Source organism: Cupressus sempervirens, chromosome 6 (assembly GCF_028749045.1).
Source record: "Cupressus sempervirens isolate cs-2001-9-10 chromosome 6, ASM2874904v1, whole genome shotgun sequence".
Lineage (NCBI taxonomy): Eukaryota > Viridiplantae > Streptophyta > Pinopsida > Cupressales > Cupressaceae > Cupressus > Cupressus sempervirens.
This window is the reverse complement of record NC_143123.1, coordinates 395427181-395447270: the sequence shown is the minus strand read 5'-3', so window position 1 is coordinate 395447270 and position 20090 is coordinate 395427181.

Below are 20090 nucleotides of genomic sequence, written 5' to 3'. Positions count from 1 at the left end.
TTTGTCCCCCCTACCAATTTCTCCCTCCCTCCTCTAGTGCAACATCCTAATATTATTGCAGAGGCTAGATCTTATACTATTACAACCATCCATGGATTGAGTAGCTTATTTATCTCCCAGACTAGGTCAGTGTTGCCTACCTGTGTTGGTAATGTTGGTGTGAGTTCATCATCAATGAGAACATCACATGTTTTTGTGCCCCACACTTGTATAATGTGCAAGAATTTATGTTTAGGTCCCATTGGTGATCATTATGCATATCAATTTATATTTGGAGAGGAGGATAAAACACACATGACTACAAAGACTATAGGCCTTGACATGAGAGAGGAAGAGGGGCATGCAGAGCCACAAGATCCTTTTGTGTCAATATGTGTATCATTTTATTTGTTACAAAATTGTTGATTTAAAATTAATCTTTATAGTAGAATAATTTTAACAACAACACACTTACACATGTATGTGATCTTCATTCATGTTCAACTAATGATTGAGGAGTTTAGAAATGTTGATGATGTCATGCTCTTAGCTATTTCATATGGCCTTAAGACATCTATGGTACATTATATTGTGTTCTCATTTCTTTTCTATTTCATACTAGAACATACATGGTATCTCATCTTTCTTTTCTCTTGCAAGTATCCCCTATTAGTGGGGGGCAGAGTGTGAGGGATGAGCCACAATGCATTGAAAAGGTAAAGATAATTAGGTGTTTTTAAAGTGATTAAATATAGATACATACATGTATCTTGTGTGAGTCAATGAAATTTAATTACTAATGCCAGAGTTTTGTGGGTGAATGCACAAAGTTGGGTCGCAATTCTGTGGAAGTCAATTCCATAGAATGTGACCTTTCTAGAAATAGGTATTTGATTTTAACAATTTGGGTACCCATAATGGATCGGGTACCCAAATCGCGTTTTAGAAATCAGGTACCCAATTTTAAACAAATCAGGTACTCAATGTCGAAAAACTATAAAACCCACTTTTTTTTTTGGGGGGGGGGGGTGTTTAGTCATTTTCACTGGCATCTAAAATGGGAGCTTGATTTTAGCATTAAAGCGAGATCCCATTTTTGGATTTCTACTGACCCCCTATTGCTCTTTTTCAGTGTGCCAAGTATTTTACTTTGTTTTCTAGTATTTTATTTCATTGTTTTTAGTTTTACGCTTTATAATTCTGTCAATTTATTATTATTTTTTACTTTTAATATGTAAAATTGTAAATTTCCATTGTTAATAGTTTTATCTTTAGATTATTGTATCTGTTCATTTAAATAGTTTTGAATTTGTTCATTTTAATTTTTTTTGTAGATGTTCATTTAAAAATTATTATTTTAGATGTTTCGATGTATTTAACAAAAAATACAATGTTGAATGATTAGATAGATGTAAATTAGATTGTTTAAACAAGTAATTACATTGATGTTTTAGATTTATTTCAACTAAATAGTAATTAATTATAAATTAGTTTGTAAACCATATAACAAAAATAGTAAAACTAACTATATTCCTAAGTCTAACCTCAACCTAACCATAACTGTACAATAATTTAATCTAAACCCTAAACATAAAACTAAGTATTTAATGTGCTCCCTTACCTTAAAACCATAATTTTAACTCTAAACCCTAGATTCATGTAACTCTAATCATAAGCTCAACTCTTTGATCCTAACATTAACTAAATTTCTAATCCTAAACAATCATACATAACTATTTATCCTTAACACAACATTAGCCCTAATTATGACATTTAAACGTAGATAAGCTCTTAATTTCTATTTGTGATTTTCAATAAGTAATGTTTCCCTTCCAAATCAAATGTAATTTTAAATCCTCTACTTCAAATTATGTGGACCATCATATCCATTTATCATTTCATTATTTAGTAAGATAAATTTTACAAAAAAAATTTCAATAATTTAGTGACCATATCTTTTTTTATAAAACTACACATTAAACATAAACATAGTATTAACCCTGATGTAAAATCTCACTCGCACCATAATTCTAAGCCTAAGCCTAACACTGATCAAAATTTTAACCATTATATAATTAAAATTGAGAAACCTAACCCTAATCATTAATACACTTAATCCTAAATGTTAAACCCTAATTCTAATTGTAACTTCAAATCTTAAACCTAACATTTGATCCCTAGCTAGGTAACCATAACAATGACCATAATGGAAAGTAATCTTAATCCTAACCATAATTAAAAACTGTAATCCTTAAAGCCAACACATGTTCCTAAAATATAAATTGTAATTCTAATCCTAATTTTTAAACACTAGAATTCTAAGTGTTAAACTATATAATCTTAAATTATCATCCATCAATCCTTAATCTAAACCTAAACCATAATTCTAAATTCTAATGCCTAATCTTAAACATGATAAATTTTAAAATAGTAGCCGTAATCCTAAACTTTATATTTTGTGCCCCCAATCATTTAATGTTAAAATTTACTCTACCCTAATTCTAAATGGATAACCCTAAATCCTAACCCAAACCACAAATTTATTTATGTTAAATCCTAGTTGTTTTAATATTGAACCTTAATCATAAATGCTAAAGCATGATCCTAAATATTTAAATATAAGTGTCAAACACTCATATTAAATTTCTTAGAAAATACATACCATAATCCTAATCATATTTCTAATTTAATGGTGTAAACCCATACCATAATATTTACCCTAGCCCTAATTCTAAATGCCAAACTATGATTTAAATGGTAAACCCTAATTTCTCAATAATTTCCCTAAATGCTAAAATCTAAATAACTAAACACTAAATTATCTCGATCTTAACCATAATTAAAATCATAATCCTTAAATCATAATGTTAATTAATATAATTTATGGTATATTTTGTGCCCCAATCATAATGTTAATTACTCTACCCTAATTCTAAATGGATAACCCTAAATCCTAACCCAAACCATAATCTTGTTTATGTTAAATCCTAATTGTTTTAATATTAAACCTTATGGTATATTAAGCTTTATGGTAATTAAATTAATTTATGGTATATTTTCACAATTAATTTATGGTATCCTAATCATAAATTAAGCTTTATGGTATATTAAGCTTTATGGTAAATTAATTTATGGTATCCTAATCATAAGCTTTATGGTAATTAAATTAATTTATGGTATATTTTGTGCCTCAATCATAATGTTAATTACTCTACCCTAATTCTAAATGGATAACCCTAAATCCTAACCCAAACCACAATCTTATTTATGTTAAATCCTAATTGTTTTAATATTAAACCTTGATCATAAATGCTAAAGAATAATCTTAAACATTTAAGTATAAATGTTAAACACTCATATTAAATTTCCTAGAAAATGCATACTATATGTGAAGAACCTCCTTATAGCAATATCGTGCGAATGCTCGAAATAACAGAATACAAAGTGATAGCAGAACTCAGAATGAATCTACTGATTGCAGGCCACTTCGAGGGGGTAACCTCCTTTGAGCACGCTCAATACAATAAATTCGTCCGTGTCCATCAAGGGCCTCAACCTATTCTTATATACTGGGTACGATCTAGAAAAGTAATACTACCTATGCATGTGGGATAATAAAATATACTCACGGGACGACTTACAAAGCATATGCGTCCAACAACACTACTCTAACAAAATAAACAGAAGGAACACACAGGTTCCTAACATCCCCTCTCCCTTAGAAAAAAGCTTTGTCCTCAAAGCTTAAGGTGTGGAAATTGTTGTTGAATCTGAAGAAGGGGTTCCCAGGTAGCATCCTCTGGTTGCATGCCATGCCACTGAATCAAGACCTCAGAGATGGAGCGAGAGCGAAGCTGGCGAGTGCGCTGGTCAATGATTGCCACCGGCTCCAGGATAATGGATCCTTCCGTATCCATTTCAGGGAGAGTAGTTTGTGCTCTGACAGTGGTACCCAGAACTTTCTTTAGACAAGAAACATGAAAGACTGGATGAATGCGGGAAGAAGGAGGAAGTTCCAGTTTATAAGCAACTGAACCAATCTTCTGCAGAACCTTATAAGGCCCATAAAATTTTGGGGCCAGCTTACGACGCCCTTTCAGCTTTAGGGAGGATTGTTTATATGGCTGTAGACGAAGAAAAACCATATCCCCAACTTGAAATGAGCACTCAGAACGATGTTGATCTGCTTGCTATTTCATCCGATTACGGGCCATGTGAAGATTATCCTGTAAGGTACGAAGAATCTGATCCCTGCTGCGGAGAACTATGTCAACTGCCTGGACTGGTGAGCTGTTGGGAGTGTAGGGAAGGAGCACTGGAGGTGCCTGACCATAGACTGCTTCATATGGAGTCATTTTAGAGGCAGTGTGGTAAGAGGTATTGTACCACCATTCAGCTAAAGGGAGCCACTTGGCCCACTGATGTTGCTGTTCGGAAGTGAAGCAACGAAGATAAGTTTCCAAGCATTTATTGACAATTTCAGTTTGACCATCAGTTTGTGGGTGATAGCCCGAACTCATCTTCAGTTTGGTGCCAGTTTTCTGAAACAGTTCAGTCCAAAAATGACTGGTAAAAGTTGCATCACGATCAGAGACAATGGAAGAAGGGAGTCCATGAAGACGAAATATCTGGTCCATGAAGATTTGTGCAACAGAGGAGGCAGTATAGGGGTGGCTGAGGGCACAAAAATGACTATATTTCAAGAGACGATCAACCACAACCAAGATCACTGTCTTGCCACCGGATTTAGGAAGCCCTTCAATGAAATCCATAGAAATATCAGTCCAAATCCGTGTAGGGATGGGCAATGGTTCGAGCAAGCTAGGAAGGAGGGTTGTTTCACCCTTGTGGCGTTGGCAAGTATCACATTCAGCCACCATCTGTTGAATCGTCTGTTTCATCCCTTTCCAAAAGAAGTTTCTCCTTGCTCGCTCATAAGTTTTGAGGAAGCCTGAGTGCCCTGCTGAAGGAGAAGCATGGAGTTCATAAAAAATATCCTGATGTAGAGCTGGGTTCTGAGGAAGCACTAGCCGACCCTTGTATCGAAGAGAAGCACCATCCCAAGAGTAATGTGGTATAGCAGAAGGATTATTGGCTAGCTGGTGAATGATTTGAGATAAAGAAGAGTCACTGTCATAGCCCTGCTGAACAGACGCTAACCAATTGGGAATGGGCATAGAAATAGCGGAAAGGGAAGCTTGATTATCAAATGTGCGAGAAAGAGCATCTGCCACAACATTCTCCTTACCCTTCTTGTAGGTGATCTCATAATCATACCCCATGAGTTTGCTGACCCATTTCTGTTGTGTAGGAGAGGATACCCGTTGTTCCAGGAAGTATTTCAGACTTTGGTGATCGGTTCTGATGCAAAAATGACTCCCTAAGAGGTATGGCCACCACTTCTGTACAGCATGCAAAATAGCCATCATTTCTTTTTCATAAGTAGAGAGGGCTAGATTCTTACCAGAGAGGGCTTTGCTAGTGAACGCAATAGGATGGTCATCTTGCAGGAGAACAACACCCAATCCATTGCTGCAAGCATCACTCTCAATAGTGAAGGGTTTGGAAAAATCTGGCATCGCGAGAACAGGTGTACTGCACATAGCCTGTTTCAGTTGTTCAAATGCAGTCTCAGCAACAGGGGTCCAGGAGAAGGCATCCTTTTTTAACAGAGCTGTCAATGGTGCTGCAATTTTCCCGTAATCTTTGACAAACTTGCGGTAGTAGCCAGTCAACCCCAAAAAACCCCGAAGGCTCTTGAGAGTTTTAGGATGCGGCCAAGTTTTCATGGCATCTATTTTTGTAGGATCCACCCGCACTCCATGGTGTGCAACAATATGCCCGAGATACTCCACTTCCTCCTGGCCAAACACACATTTAGATAGTTTTGCACAGAGTTGATGATCAGAGAGAAGTTGCAAGACAAGCTCCAGATGATGGAGATGCTCAGCCCAAGTTTTGCTATATATGAGGATATCATCAAAGAAGACCAGAATGAATTTCCGGAGGTATGGTCAAAATATGTTATTCATCACTGCCTGAAATGTTGAAGGAGCATTCGTGAGGCCAAAGGGCATGACTAAAAATTCATAGTGACCATCATGTGTGCGGAAGGCAATTTTAGGTATATCCTCCTCATTAACCCAAATTTGATGATACCCAGAACGAAGATCTAACTTGGAGAAAAAATGAGCCCCATGAAGTTCATCAAGAAGTTCATCAACAACTGGAATGGGAAACTTGTCCTTTATAGTGAGATGATTAAGTGCTCGGAAATCAATGTAGAGTCGCCATGACCCATCTTTTTTGCGAACAAGCAGAACTGGAGAAGAAAAGGAACTGGTACTAGGGCGAATAATACCTTGCTTCAGTAAGTCACGGACAAGTATCTCGATTTCGGTCTTCTGATGAAATGGGTAGCGGTAGGGCCTGATGTTGGGCGGAACACTGCCAGGAAGGAGCTAAATACGGTGGTCCTCTGGACGAGAAGGAGGTAATCCCACAGGTTCAGCAAATATACCAGAATACTTGTCCAAAATGTGTTGGAGATCGGCAGGAGTGCTAGAGACTGCTGATGGCTGCATCTGAATGGAATGGAGCTGAGCGATGACACCATGTGAATTCTTCTTAAGAAGTTTTTCCATACGGTGTGAACTGATGATGCTGAGAGACCCTGGTTGTAAGCCTTTCAAAGTGTGTTGGTGCCCCTCGGCTGAAAACTGCATCCAAAGTTCAGCAAAATCCCAGAGAATGGGGCCAAGAGTGCGTAACCATTGGGCACCCAAAACCACATCACAACCACCTAAGGGTAAGGCAAACATGTCAGAGCGCATGTTATAATCTCCAATAGAGAGACGCACATTGCGACATTTCCCTTTACAAGGTAAAGTGCCCCCATTGGCAATCATGACTTCAAAGCTAGAGCAGGGATGAATAAAGCAATCAGCCTGTTTGGCTATTCGTGGATCAATGAAGTTATGAGTGCTACCAGAATCAATGAGTATAGTAAGAGGGATCTTCTTGAAGAAACCCTGGACCCGCATGGTTTGTGGAGTAGTGACTCCTGCCAAGGCATGGAAAGATATCTCTGGTGGAGCTTCTGGTGAAGGAGGTTCAGGCTGGTGAGGCTCAACCTCATCATCCACTATTTCCTGAGCATCTACATATTCTTCCCGTTCCGGTGGAGAATCCACATCCAAGAGATAGAGCTTTTGCTGAACACATCTATGGCCCCGAGACCATTTCTCATCACAATTATAACAAAGCCCTTTGTCTCGCCTGACTCGCATCTCTGTTTCAGACAAGTGCTTGATCGGAGTAGTTCTAGGAGCTGGTATGACTGGAGGGTTGTGAGAACCTGTATTTCTGAATGGAACAAAAGTAGATTTGGAGCGTTGTAGAGCACTAATCTTGTCTTTCGCTAACTTAGCCAACCCAAGGGCTTCCATCATTGTAGTAGGTCGAAACATTTTGACTTCTGAGCGAAGTGCATCCTTCAGACCACTGACAAAACAACTACGGAAGAATTCATCAGACAAGCCCTCTGTGTAATTAACTAATTTTTCAAACTCTGTCTGGTATTCTCTTACAGTGCCTGTTTGACGCAGTTTAGTGAGTGCTCCTGTGAAATCATCAAAGGAACTAGGGCCAAAGCGCTCCAAAATGAGGGTGCACAATTCTCTCCACGTTGGGCCTACATTAGCCTTGATGTACCAACGAAACCATTGAAGAGCTTCATGTTCCAAATGAAAAGATGCAAGGGAGACTTTGTGGTTATCCAAAGTATTATGCAAGCTGAAATACTGCTCTGCCCTATAGATCCATCCAGTCGGATCAGAACCATCGAAGCGTGGAAAATCAAGCTTTGGTCCACGGAAATTGCCAGAAGAGGACCCAGTATCTCCTGAATGGTTTCGGCTCATGGCTGACTGCTGAAAGTTAAGACCCAGAATTTTGTCATCCAGATCTTGAAGTTTGGTTTTGAGGGATGCAATTTCCTCTTCCATGATTTTTGCTCCTGTATGCGTAACAACCATAAAACAAGGTTTTTTTTTTTTTTTTTTTTTTTTTTTTTGGAATGGGTAGAAGATGAGAAACAAAAACTTTTTTAGTTACGGCAAACTTGGATTTGGGTAAAACTCATATAGGAAATGGGTGTTCGACGGGTGGTAGGAGACTATCTGGGGACAAGGGAAAAAGAAAAATGAGGGTTTCAAGGGTAGGGAGGCAAAATGAGGCGAACAGTCCAAGAGGGATAAGGGAGCAAAATGAGGAATTGAATCTTGTGGCTCAGTTTGGTGGCGATTGGATGAGAGGTGAAAAAGATAGGGCAAACCCTAAAATTAGATAAATGAGGGATTTAGGGCTTTGATATGTAGATTATATTTGATAGACCCACCCACACCCCCACCCTCGCCTTTGCCCTTTCCATCTCCACCTCTAGCTCCACCCCCACCCCCACTTCTAGGACCACCTAGTCCTCCTCCAACACCTAATTCAAAGGATATGATGGAGAGCATGAGGCACAACCTTCATGACCTCATGCATAATATTCAGACCATTAGGCTCGAGGCCCAACCCTCCTCACCTACTTCGCCTTGCAGATAGTATGCAAGGCATTGTACACTCTATCAAGCATTTGGATTGTGACATCAATAGCTTTAGATTATGGAGGCAAAACACATGTGCCTTTTATTCTAATGGCCTAGCCTATAGAGAGGTCCATCAACTCAAATTAAATAAAGGGCATTTTACAAGATATTTTGTAAACCCTAAGGAGGGTCTTGAAATTATCGAGAAGAAGCCTCACATTTCTATTTGATGGTGCATGCATATGGGTATATCAACACACTTTTGGGAGTGGTGGTAGATGGTATTTGACCATCTACCACACACAAATCATGAGGTACGTAGCTACTTTCTTAAGAAACTATAGGATGAATTTGAATTGGGTTTGAAACCCAATTATTTTGGTATTAGATCATTTTAGTGGGTTGGTGGAGGGATGTCTCAGGATAGTCCTAGGGAAAAGCTGAGCGATAATACTAGGAATCACATACAACCTCAGCATCTTGTACCTCTTCTTACACCAATTGTCACAATGCCACACCATCATTGAGAAGTGTCATGCTCTTACTTCATTGAGTACCCTTTCAGGAAATTTAGTAGCCCACTTGGACATATTTGTCCTAGTTGTGGAGATATATGCAGAGTCCCCCAGAGTAATGTTGATGTGACACATGATGACCATTATGCTGAGGGTACTGATTTTGATGATGATACATACATTTCTCATAGTGATGGTAGTGATGATATTGATGTGTCATCATTTGTTGACCTTCTGCATGGAGAGCTTGGAGATAGTCGAGAGCAACATGTATTTTTAATTAAAAATTAAATTAAGTACATAATTATTTACTTTATACATACATGAGTAATTGTATTGACTATATTAATGTATGTTGATTTTGAAATAACAGAGGATGGATGATAGTGTTCCTCCTAGGAGGTGGTATAGTCTTCTTTCGAGACCTATAGACGTTGGCATCCCTCATACGATATGCACTTTAAATTACATTGTAAATAATATACATTCAAATTCAAATTTAATAACATGTGATCATATGTTATTTTTATTTGATTTTGTAGGGATTGTCATCTACTACACAGTTTGATGTTTGTATAGGTCTTGATCCATTGAGCACTAAGGGACAGCCTCATATACCTACAATATGAACTCTTGACTCAAGACAAATAATTTGTAATATTTTTATGTACACATTGTTATTAACTTATAATCTTCAACTTTGATTCTTGTATAATTTTATGTGTTTTGGTTTTACAAATAAGAGATGGATCGTACTTATCCATATAGGCCACAGTATAGTTTATTTTTGACTCCATCTTTTGACCATTTGAGACATGCCAATGATCATCATGGTAACATATCTTCAGACATATCTATGACATTGGCCACTACTCAAGTATGATATATATATTTTTATAGCTTATAAAAATGTAGTGTAAATTATGTACTTTTTAATTTACGTACTTTGTAATTCATTTATATATAATTTTGACTCAAGGTTTATGTATCCATAATTTTAGGACTATGTCACCATGAGTGTTGCTGAGACTATGAGGCTAAGATAGATGGACGTACATGCATCATCCTTTGAGGCTAGTATTGTGATTTATATACATACAGTGTTCATTATGATCTTTATCAAATTTTTAAAATTTATGTATTATAAATTATAGGACCTCACCACTACCACATTTGGTAGCTTTCATAGTGCACCTCCTCATGTTACAAAGGGACACCCATCTCATGTGGTTTTATTTTTATTATGTATTATTATTATTATTTTTTTTTTGCAATCTAGATTTTGAAACCCATTTCAATTAAGCATATACATGATGAGACACCTCATGTCACACATGATGATCCATCTAAGTCCTCTTCGTGTGGAGTAAAGAGGATTGTAGATCAGATATATTAGGTCTTTTTGGCACCTTTAGATTGTATTTTTATAACACATATTGTTTATTATGATACACTTTGTATTAGGATAGTTAAATATATTATATGTATCTTTTGACTTGATAGATCATGTTACGACATGTTAGACCATGTACTATATTTTAACAACTTCTTATCATGCTAGTGTATGCAGTATAAATTATTATGTTATCATGTTGTACATATGAACCATTTTCTTTAATGTGACATATTTTATTCATGTTATGACACATTTTGTAAGTATATGGTACATGAGCTATAATTTTAATAATTTTAATTATTTATATAGAAATATTAATTTAAACATGTTTGAATGTAAAAGTAATGGAAAGAAATAGGAGGTCATTACTTGAATTGATAATTAATTTATAATATCAAGTGCACACCTTTAACTTTCAAATAGAAGTAAACTCATGTTTTTAAATGTTTACAACATGTTTCACAATATATGTAAGACAATGTGAATGTCATAAATAGAAGTGAACTCAAAATATAAAATTAGTTCAACACATTTCTTCAAATGAGGTCCTGCAAAATAAAATTGTAAAATAAAAACATGTGTTAATAAAAGCATAAGTTAATATGAGCTATCTAAATTATGTAAATATGTGTAATTTTTATGTACTCACTATGTGTAGTTGAACAAGATGTTGATGTTTGATCCACCTTAAACATTTAAATTTGCATAAATTGTAACTGAGACCTGAATAAGATATATATATATATATATATATAGATAAGTTCTCTAATTTGCTATTGAAAATGCATACATACATTTAATTTAATTATATAAGTACATATATAAAAATAGCACAATAAAGAAAAAACTTATGTGTTTGATTTAAATGTAGTCATCCCATTGTACCATTTGCATCCTCTCTCTTTTGCAATGCATCTATGATTGTCTCGTGCTCGTCCATTGAAATTGTCCATAATACCTTATTGGTAGGTCTCCCTTTGTATCTTTCTAATTTGATATCCATTGCCACAATGAAATGAGAATAATATAAAATCTTCTTTTTAGATTGGTAGTCTTCAAATGCTGGTAAACCATTTCTTCTTATTAGGTATGTATGTAGCCAGGTGCCAGCTATAATGATAGAACCAACTGGATACTCAAAACCATCATCATTTACTTGATGACATATCAATTTTTTCTTAGGTTCCACACATTTAGCTAGCCAATACTCAGTTTGTTCATTGTTATCATTAGGTGCAACAACAACATAAATATGTCCTATAAGATAAGATAAAGTACATAAACACTTTAATCACATGTGTACATATATAAATAATATATTAAAGAAATGTACTTGAATTATATTAATGACATGTACATAAATAAATAATATAAATTGAAGCATGATTAAAACAAAATTTAATTAAATTGTGCATACCAGGTTGTATGAGGTCTAAAATACGACCATAGTCTTTTGATGCAAAACTAAAATTTTGGCCTTCATTTACTATATCATCTTGAAAATGTGTGTCAATAGGTGCTAATGATTTTTTTTGCCAATCTTCAACCCATTCTGTATTCTTTCTTTCTTCCCATTCACTTGCAAGACAAAACTGACGAAAACAAGCAAGCTCCCTAGTCCATATAGTCCAAGTGTTAGAATTTGAACTCCTAAATGAATGCCATTTAGCTAACCCATTAATTGTGTCATAGTCATATCTTAAAAAGATATTCTTCTTTTCAACTAGGAAGAAGAAACATTTGATTGTAGAGTTCTGAATTGATCATCTGTATAAATATTTTCTACACCATTCCACAATCTCATGTGCATTTTTGAATTTGGCTTTTTCCTCAAATTTTAATTGCTCCCTATGAAGGGATCTCTTCATGCATGCACTGGCACCATCATGTTCTCCTTTACCATGTCCAACCTCAAAAAAACTCCACACATGTTGGATATTAGTTTGGCTATGTGTCCTACTCAACCAATAGAACATTCTAGCATTCTCGAATTGTCCTGCACAATTATCTGACCATATCCAATGTTGTGTCATTTGATTTTTTCTTTCTTTTAAATGATCATAAAATAACTTGAAACAATATTGGACAAACTTAGATGAATGAAGTTTATTATCACTCATATAGAAATGGTAGTCTCTCAATATTTTTAATCCTCCTCTATACTATCAGCTGCATGCCTATAAACTATATGAACATAAGTTATTACTTGCACTGAATTGTAATATTGTGGTTGTACCTCATCTTGTAGTGGAAGTATGTAGTTCTCTACAAAGTCAACAACTAAAAGTATAGTACCAATTGGAAATGTATTCTTACATATGAGAAATTGTCCATCAAGCCATCTAGCATATTCAGAGTGTTTAACATATTTTGGTATGATCACAGTCTTGAACTCATCCATAAATTCATGACAACTAACTTTATCTGTAACTAGATCACACCTTCTTCCAATATTCCCATCCTTCAATGGATATTCAATAGTTTTGAATATTTTTACATCAACTAATTGTTGTCCAAAAGTAGTCAAAGAATTTTTATGCAAACATTCATCTAACAAAGAAAGATTGGCACACATATCACATGTACTAGAAAGACATGCATTGAAAAGAAAGTATTGATCATTAGGTGGCTTACAAAACAAACTTGATATGAAATTCTTTATAGTTTGAGGTGGTATTTTTATACCACGTTCCTGTAACATTTCTTTACTATGCATGGTACCACATATAAATCAAAATACTTCATATGGTAACAAAATTGAACATGAGTTTTACAATGACATGTGGTTCTATCCTTGTTAATCCTTGCATACCATGGTTTACACTTTTCAAAAGATCTTTGGCTAATGGTAATAGTTAACACCTTATCATCTACATTTTTTTTGAATAATTTAGTTTGACTCATGTCCAAAAGGTGTTTAGGATGTGGATCACATATTTTTGAACTAATTCTCAATTTAAGAACATCTCTTGAATTAGGTGATACTCTTGTATTATCACCCCAAATTTTTTCAACCAAACTTCTGACTTCACTAGTAAGTTTCATATCACATCTTGGGAGTCTACCACTAGAAGTCCATAAAATATTTGCTAGATCACATTCAAAACTAACCCTTCTCTTTACAACTCTTTCTAAAGTCTTACAATTCACATTAAGATATCCACTTATGTTACTAATCAATCTTTTGTTATTTGTCGATTTGTTAACTAAAGCTATTGTTATTGCTTGTCATGTTGCATTCTTATCTTTAGAGAAACTTCTCCTTTTGATAACATCAAAGGCACTAGAAATAGTGGATAAAACTTATTTTAAAGACTCATTTTTATTCTTGGATTTTGCATACATTCCTAACCTTTTCATTACTTTTCACATTTTAGGCATTTTAATTAGTTTCAACATCAACTGACATTGAAACCCAAATTTATTATAAAAAAATGTCCATATAATCTATTAGCATGTGTCCTAATTTGTCTCCACAAAACCAATCCATGAATATTATCTAGCACATCATTAGAAAAATGAAAATTATGTTCACGCACTTCAGTATCATTTTGACATGTTTGTTCAATACTTGGTGCTTCCATGTCTACATTCATACCATTGTTATTTTCAATTGTCATTTCATTTTCAATGTTATTTGGAATTTGAATCTCATTTTCATTTTTTCTTGGCATTTCTTTTTGGGCATGCATTTCCATTGGAGTTTGTCGTGCATGATCATTTGGCAATATATTCTTGTGAAGAAAATCTAAATCGTTTAAATCATAACATGCTTCTAAAAAATCACCAATTTCATCATGAGAAAAAACTCAAGGGTGTGGATCAGACACACATGTATTGAATGTTTGATTAGAATGTGCACCTGAATCTCCTTGTATTAAGTTCTCTTCTTCAGCCTCTTCATCCATCGTGGTATCCTCAATGTCTTTCTCCTCTAAAACATTGCTCAACTCTCTAATTCTTTGTCTTCTCTCTCATTGATGTTGTGCTTTATTCTCTTTATTTGTTGCAATCTCCTCATTTGTTAGGACTTTTATTTTCTTCTTTCTTCGTTGTTATGGTCCCATGTTTGCACCAATTTTGATTGCAAATTGTAGAAGAAGACAAGAACACATAATAACTATGATAGAAATTTGTTGTTGCAGTTCAAAATTGTCATTCAATCGTTGCAATCATTGAAAAATGCTCTGTGGGGCATCTTTTGGGGCCCAATGGGTACATCATTATTTAATAATTGGGAGCTTGCTTTAAAATTGGGTACCTGATTTTTAAATAATTGGGTAACCAATTTTAAATCAAGCACCCAATTTTTAAATAATTAGGTACCCAATTTTAAATTGGGCACTTGATTTTTAATAATCGGGTACCCGATTGTTTAAAAATTGGGTGCCCAATTTGGTTAACAACTAAATTCAAATTGGGCACTAAATTTTTGAATTGCGAATTGGGTGCCAGATTTTAGTGCCATGGGCGGGAATTTGCCATGGGCACGAATTTGAATCAAGTTTTGCCTTGGCAAAAGGCATGGCACAAGCTTGGTGGGACCAAGCCTATGCCTTTATGAAAACCCATTATAGTTCTTACTATTCTAATTTCAAAAATACACATTTTATAGTGTTATGAGTTCATTTGCTATTTTCCATTATATATTAATCAAAAGTATCTCTTAAACATTAAATAGTCACATTCACTAAAACTTTAATAACTTTTTTAGTTTTTCATATTTTGTAAATTAATTTACATGTCATCAATCCTCACATAATTCTTTTCAAGTTAAAAAAAAATCCAAAAAAAATTAAATTTTGATTAAATTATGGTGTTTGTAAACGAGAGGTTTTAGAAGCTAGCTTAATCATCAATTAAAAATTAATTAAAAAAATTCATTAAAAAATTCAAGAAAATTATTCTCATCAATCTTTGGTGTGTCAGGTAACTTCGTTTAAAAGGATTCACAAAAAATTATTTAGTTGTGTCAAATTATGGTGTCCATACATGAGCGTGGTATGGTCTTGAAACAAGCATTTTAAAAAAGTGGTTTTTAAAGATCCATACCAAAACAACAATCTATCATATGGGTATACAAATGAATTACATATTCAAAAAGAAGATTCTTGACACTACAATTTTTATTTCTGAATTTTTTTATATTTAATCTCTAAATGGCTGAAATTTTGGCATCAATTGATAATATATTTCAAAAATAGGAAAAACACTTCCACTTTTTGGCCTAAGGTGAGACCCAACTTGTTGCACTGACCCATGTATCTTTGCTAACGTAGCTGATGGTTCCAGAGGATGAGTCGATAGAGGTAAGTTTTAGTTTGAATTCTTGATTATATTTTATAAATTTAGTATGATATCAATTATAATGTTATAGTTTAATTCATAGATCCATCTCAAAACCATACTTGAACATATATATGGAAAAACCAATGAGATTCGTACATTGCAAAGGACATATGAGAGGACTCTTGACCATTGTAGAAGGTCAACTAGAGAGGTAAATGATGAAAGTTTGAAAATATAAATCTTCATTAAAAAATGATCACTATGCATTTGAGTAAATTAATGTTAAATATATAAAATCATATAAATTCACTAGTCTTACTATGGGTTTTCCTTTTTTGTTTATGTAAGAGGCATTTGATCCACATAGGATGACAAAGAGGCAACATTTTGATGATCCACTAGTAGCATAGCATAGTGTAGTTGTTTAGAGATGTGTCATGAGACATTTTGATGGCATGATCAACCATATTTTGTAGATGGATATATGTATTTTGATGTCTATTTACGTAATTTATCTATCGATACATGTATTTTGATATATATCTATCATTTATTTGTAGATGGATATTTATTTTAATTTATTATATTATTATTTAATTTATTATGCATCATGTGTATTGTTCATGTTTATGGAATATCATTCATTTTGATCATGTTTATCATATTCAATGAAAATCTACTAATTTGTTAAAAACATTTTTTCAACCTTTAGTATTAAAATTTAATCCAATGTTTGATTTGAAATTATATCATATGTTTAATTTGAAATGATGTTCAACTTTTTGTCTACACTAGGAATCCTATGTTTAATTATATAAGTGTTTTGTCAAATTAGGTTTATGAAATATTTTTTCCCAAATCTTCAAACCTCAAAATAGTTCCTTTTGATCTCTCCAATTATCCAAATCCATAACCAATTTGGTCTTAGGAGCCCATCTATTATGAACACTCCAAATTTTTCTTAAAACCCTTGCCAAACTCTTACAAAAATAGGGCATCTTAAATCTATTAGGCATGAACTAAATGTTCTAATCATTAAATAGGGTCCTCCTTCAAGCTAATTTCCTTTTGGTATAACATACCCCTCAAACTGTGCTTAGTGCACATTAGGGGATGCTTTGGTACATAGTGGTCGTAAACATTATAGGGCCTACATGGTCAAAATAGGGGTGTTACTAGGGCTGACCTACCTATCCAGAACTAACAACACTAAAAATTCAATGCTACAATCAATTATTTGAAAGCTACATAGTGATCCACCAATAAACTGAGGTACACTACAAGTTTTGGCATCTAGAAAGACCACTGTGCCAAATTCAAGAGGAATGTGATATCTTCAAACTGAGAGAGGTTGTTGTAGACCTCAACATAGATGTTCTATAGCATTTGATAGAGAACTAATAGCCATTGCAAACTCTGAGTTACAACCTTCAAAATATTGATCTCCAAGCACACTTAGTGCACTTAGGGATGGTTTGATGTTAGGTGGTCGTGAAAATTCTAGGGGCTTCATGGTTGGAATAGAGGTGTCACTAGGGTTCACCTAACCATCCAAAGATAATAATGCTTACAATTCAATGCCAGAATTAGTGGTTTGAAAGTTATGAAGTGATGCACCAATGAACTGAGGTACACTGCAAGTTTTTGCATCAGGCGAGATTGTTGTGCCAAATTCAAATGAAATATGATATCTCTGAACTAAGAGAGGTTTATGTAAAAATTAACATCTTTGTACTATAGTATTTGACCAAAAATTGATATCCCTCACGAATTCCAGGTTACAACCCTCAGAAGATTGATCTCCAAACACATTTAGTGCACCTTGGGGACACTTTGATGCTAGGTGGTTGCAAACATTCTAAGCTCTCTATGGTCATAGAAAAAGGTGTCAGTAGGGTTAAATCTCCCATCCTAAACTAATGAGATTGATTATTTGATGCCACAATCAGTGGTTTGAAAGTTATGTAGTGATGCACCAATGAACTTAGGTACACTACATGTTTTTTATATCAGGTGAAATTGTTGTGCCAAATTCAAATAGAGTGTGATCTCTCTAAACTAAGAGAGGTTTTTCTAGACCTTGGCATTGTCCTCCTATAGCATTTGACATAGAACTAATAGCTCTCATGAGCTTTGAGTTATTATCCTCAAAATATCAATCTCCAAACACACTTAATGCACCTGGGGGACACTTTGATGTCGGGTGGTTGTGAACATTCTAGGCTCTTTGTGGATGGAACATTGGTGTCACTAGGGTTCACTCACCCATCTTGAGCTAACAATACTAAAAGTTTGGTGCCACAATCAGGGGTTTGAAAGTTATGCAGTGATGCACCAATGAATTAAGGTACACTACAAGTTTTGTCATCAAATGAGATTGATGTGCCAAATTCAAATAGAATGTGATCTCTCCAAATTGAGAGAGGTTTTTTTAGACCTTGGAATCACCAAACTATAAATTTTTATAAAGGAATCATAGCCCTTACTGTATATGAGCAATGTTAGTATGCTAATAGAAACCAAATTTAAATAAAGCTTCTACAAACTAAACAAAATTCATAAACTTCAAGATAGACTAAGATGAGCTCTCAATTGAAAATATGAGCCATTAATGGGCTCTCTCAATGAGAAGCTCTCTTGTTGAGTAGCTTTGTCTAAAAAGATAGGATGTATGCTCAATATGCTTCCAAAGGCTTCAATGGATGATTGTGGATTTTTGGTGTGGATAGATGGCTTTAGTATGGATTTGGCTCTCAAAATAGCATTATAACTTTACTTCATGGATTGTGTTAAAATGGCTTGGGAGAGGATTCCTTAAATAGGCAAAGGGCTTGAGGGATCAAGGGCTAGGATGCAAGGATGGGAAAAAGCTCATGGAGGGCTTAGATTGCATGAGAGGAGAGCACATGGATTGTGCTTCCTTATAGCCAATCAAGGAGTGACACATGTCACATGGTGAGAGGATGGAGGAAAGGGGAAGGATGAGTCAACAAAGGAGGCTCAAGGGATAAAATCTTCATAAAGACCCTCATAATGACTTGTAAGAGCAATAAAAGGGCTTGTAAGAGTCATTTATGACCTAGTGGACTTCATAAAGTTTTATGGTTGAGATATTTTGAGGGTGATGAGAGAAAATTCGACTTGGGCTTGATTAGGAAGGTTCTAAGCTTGCTTAGGCTTGTGCAAATGATTAGAGGATGGATTAGGATGGTTTAGGATTAGCTTAAGGATAGGCAAGTGGATGGCATTTAATGAGGGTGGGTGAAGGAAGAGATATTTGTTAACTTTGGCTTGGGTTAGTAAGTTTTAACCCATGTTTAGGGAATGTGACAAGGTTAGGAGGGGATTAGGATTAGGTTTAAAGACATCTTCTAGAAGAGTCTAGACTTTGGATGAGGATAAAGACTTTCTAGAAGAGTCTAGAATTTCCTAGGATGAGGATGGAGACTTTCTAGAAGAGTCTAGAACTTCTTAGGATGAGGATAAATTAAATTTTTAGGAAATAAATAAAGTTTTATTTATTTCAAGGGTTTGAGTTGAGGAGATATTTATTAAAACTTTTTTTAATAAATATGAGGATTAATATTTAACTTTAATTAAATATTTTGAGTTGGGATTAGGGGTAGGAAATGATGGGATTAGCCTTTAATCGAAATTAAAGAAGGATTAGAAGATTTTGGAAGAGGTTAGTGGTCTTAAGGAAATTAGCCAAGTTTTGGGCAAAAAATAAATTTTTTATTTATTTTGGGATTTTTGGTCAATTTATTAATTAAATAATTAATAAATAAGGAAATAATGTTTAAATAAGATTTAAACATTTTTGGGAGGGATTCCTTAATTAAATATTTTTAATTAAGATAAAGGGATTTAATGGCATAAAAATTAATTAATTAATTAAATAATTAATTAATTAATAAATGATGATGTCATCAGAGATTTTTTCAGAAAATAAAAATACTTTATTTTCTAAAGGTTTTTAGGTGTCTACACTTACAAGCTCCAAGTTCTGAATCTTAGAAGATCAATCTCCAAAAACACTTAGTGCACCTTGGGGATGCTTCAATGTGAGGTGGTCATAAATGTTCTAGGCTCTTTGTGAATGACACAAGGGTGTTAGTAGGGTTTACTAGTCCATTCAAAGCTAACAGTGTTGAGTATTCGATGCCATGATCAATGCTTTGAAAGTTACATAGTGATGCACCAATGAATTGAGGTACACTACAAGTTTTGGAATTGGGCGAGATCAAAGTGCCAAATTCAAATGAAATGTGATAACTCCAAATTGAGAGAGGTAGTTGTAGAACTCAACATCACTACCTT